Source organism: Physeter macrocephalus, chromosome 14 (genome assembly GCF_002837175.3).
Source record: "Physeter macrocephalus isolate SW-GA chromosome 14, ASM283717v5, whole genome shotgun sequence".
Classification (NCBI taxonomy): Eukaryota; Metazoa; Chordata; class Mammalia; order Artiodactyla; family Physeteridae; genus Physeter; species Physeter macrocephalus.
In genome coordinates this window covers 74,159,133-74,161,919 of record NC_041227.1, presented here as the reverse complement: position 1 = coordinate 74,161,919, position 2,787 = coordinate 74,159,133, and positions in this window count along the sequence as shown.

Here is a 2,787-nt window from a genome sequence, read left to right as displayed (position 1 = left end):
AAAAAAAAAAAAAAAAAAAAAAAAAAAAAATAACTGATAGTGGGAAGGAATTAAATAAAGGTGATGGGCAGGAGGGTAATTGTAAAGGAGTGAATGATCAACTTGGCTTTGGGCAACCACAGAGCAGGGTTCTGCATTCCTAGAACTTTGCAGGTGGAGTGGAGGGGATATCAAACGGGACTTAGGGGCAGGGAACCTTTCAGTGGAGCAAATAAGTTGCCTGGTGAAGCGAGTGCAGTTTCCCTCCACTCTATTTATATGTGACGACCGCATGCACTGGCCTCTGCGCTGGTCAGCGGAACCTGCCTGTTGACTCACACTGGTTGATCTGAGTGGCTGAGAATGGCAGCTACCTCTTCCTGTGCAGTTTCCAAAGCAAACTCGGAGAATCAAGCCGGGTAACACTGTTCTCTATTTCTAGGAGCTGACATTAAGTGGTCTCCAGCCTAATCAACATTAAAATGTGGTGTACCAGCTTACTAATTTAATAGGCCTGCTAGTTTGAACTTTCCAGTTCTGGTATGGGTAAATGTGGTTGGATCTGAATGGCCACAAACCCTACCTCTGATTAACCAGATACCTGTGGTCAGTGAAGAGTTGGGGCTAGAGTGCCCGGATCACACTGACGGAATCCTCAGTACCAGCTCATAGGATTTGTGGTATCTCATCTTCATACTTAATCCATACCTGGCTTTATATTTTTAAAGGGCTGTAAAGGAAGAAGAAAGTGCAAAGAGGCAGTATGTTGCCTGTGAAACTTAAAATATTTACTATCTGGACAGTAGTATGGTGACATCGGGTAACAGAAAGTCTCCCATGGTTGTTTCCCAGCCACCCATTTCCCTTCCTAGAGGTAACGAGTGACTGTCCTCTATGCTTCATAACCTGCCTCAGTTTGAGATGGAAGGATTTTTGCTGCTTTTGAGCATTAAGTGGCCCGTGGGTCATATAAGGTTTTGCCTTGTGATTTTTTTTTTTTTTTTGGCTGCACTGCGCAGCTTGCAGGATTTTGGTTCCCCCACCAAGGATTGAACCCAGGACTTTGGCAGTGAAAGCGTGGAGCCCTAACCACCGGACCGTGGGAGAATTCCCTGGCTTACGGTTTTTAAATGTGGATATTTGAAACCGGTGGTCCCAGTAATTGCCTCTTGCTTTAGATTTAACCCTGTTTAAAGGATAGCTAGCTAGGTGTTATCGGGGGACTTGACCCCCCCAACCTTTTATATATTTTGAAAAATTTCAAACACAAAAGTTGAAAAGAATGGTACAGGGATAAACCAAATATCCATTGCTTTGTGACATTTTATATTTGTCTTGTGGAACCTTGAAAGTAATGACATTGCACTCCCTATGTTGATATTTCTCCTAAAAACAAGGACATTCTCTTATGATGGTCACACTGTCATCACACCTAAGGAAATCACAATAATTCTCTAATACCAGCCCATATTCAGATCTCCCCAAATTTTACCCAGAATGCCTTTGATAGCACTTTCTAACCCCCATCTCCTCTGATCCAATGAAATCGATTAATTGGATTTCATAATAGCTTTCTTTAGCCTCTACTACTTCCACCTCTTTTTTATAACATTGACTTTTCCAGAGACCAGGCTACTTGGTGGTCTTAACACATTCTGGGTTTTGTCTATTTGTTTCCTCCTATGTCATTTGATTTGTTTCTATTCCTGTTGGGGCACTTTTTTTGGTCTTGCATAAAGATTTTTTGGTCCCTCCATCCAGCCTTTTCATTGGTTCAGGTGGAACTGAATTTGAATTGAGTGGTGGCCAGCCCAGGGCTCTTCCACCAGAAGCAGGTGGCCTTAAGCAGCGGTCAGCACCAGGGCCTGTGACCTGAGCCCACGAGGACAAAGCTGCCTGCCTGTCACCCAGAGGAACCATCTTGTTTTGAGTAGTCTTTTAGGTTAGGGTGTTTTGCCTCCTCAGAATCCTCTCCCGTTTCCCTTGGATGGGAAAAGAACTAGGTAGGTGCCCACTCAGCATGTGCTTTGACTCAGCAAGCCATCTCATACATGTGCTCACTTGACCTGGTGAGTCCTGGTGGTCTGCAGCTGTTTGCCCCTATGCCTGGCAGAGGTGGCAAAATAGTGCAGCCCACCACTCCCAGAGTTTTCAGGAAGCTGCAGTCATGTCTGAGGGGCTGCCTTCATATTGGATCTACCTTGGGAGAATGAACCTAGACATTTAACACAGTCTTGGTGTTAACTGGTTATTCCCACCACGATGGACAAGTTACCCTACTACTTACTGGCTCTCAGATAAGGGGCCAACACGAGACATCAAACCTTCCATCTCTTCATTCTCTTAGCCTCCTGAAGCCAGATTTTTAGGGCCGGGGTTTTGATGGTTGGTCAGTTCTTTAAAGCCTGACTGTGAAAGCTCATTTTGGATTCCCTTAGGTTTGTTATGAAAGCATTTTGCCTTCCAAAAGTCCTTGCCTCCCAGAATATGGAGGTGTTACGTTATTACGGTTTATAAGTGGTTTTGCCTGCTCAGTTTGGAAACTGCTGAGTTTTCAAACACATTCCTTTGGGGGAATGTTGTGGTTCCTCAATGACGAGTACTAGGTTGGAGAGGGTAGTGGACGGACTAAGTGAAAAATATTCTCTTGACCAAAATTAGACATTACATTCAAATACACAAGATAGATTTGGGAAGTAATGGCTGGGTAACCCGTATAAAGGAGGAGCAGCTTGTGGCTGACTGCAAGCATTTTGGGTGAGTTCCTTTCCATGTAATTTCCCCAAATGCTGTCCAGATCCCCAAGAT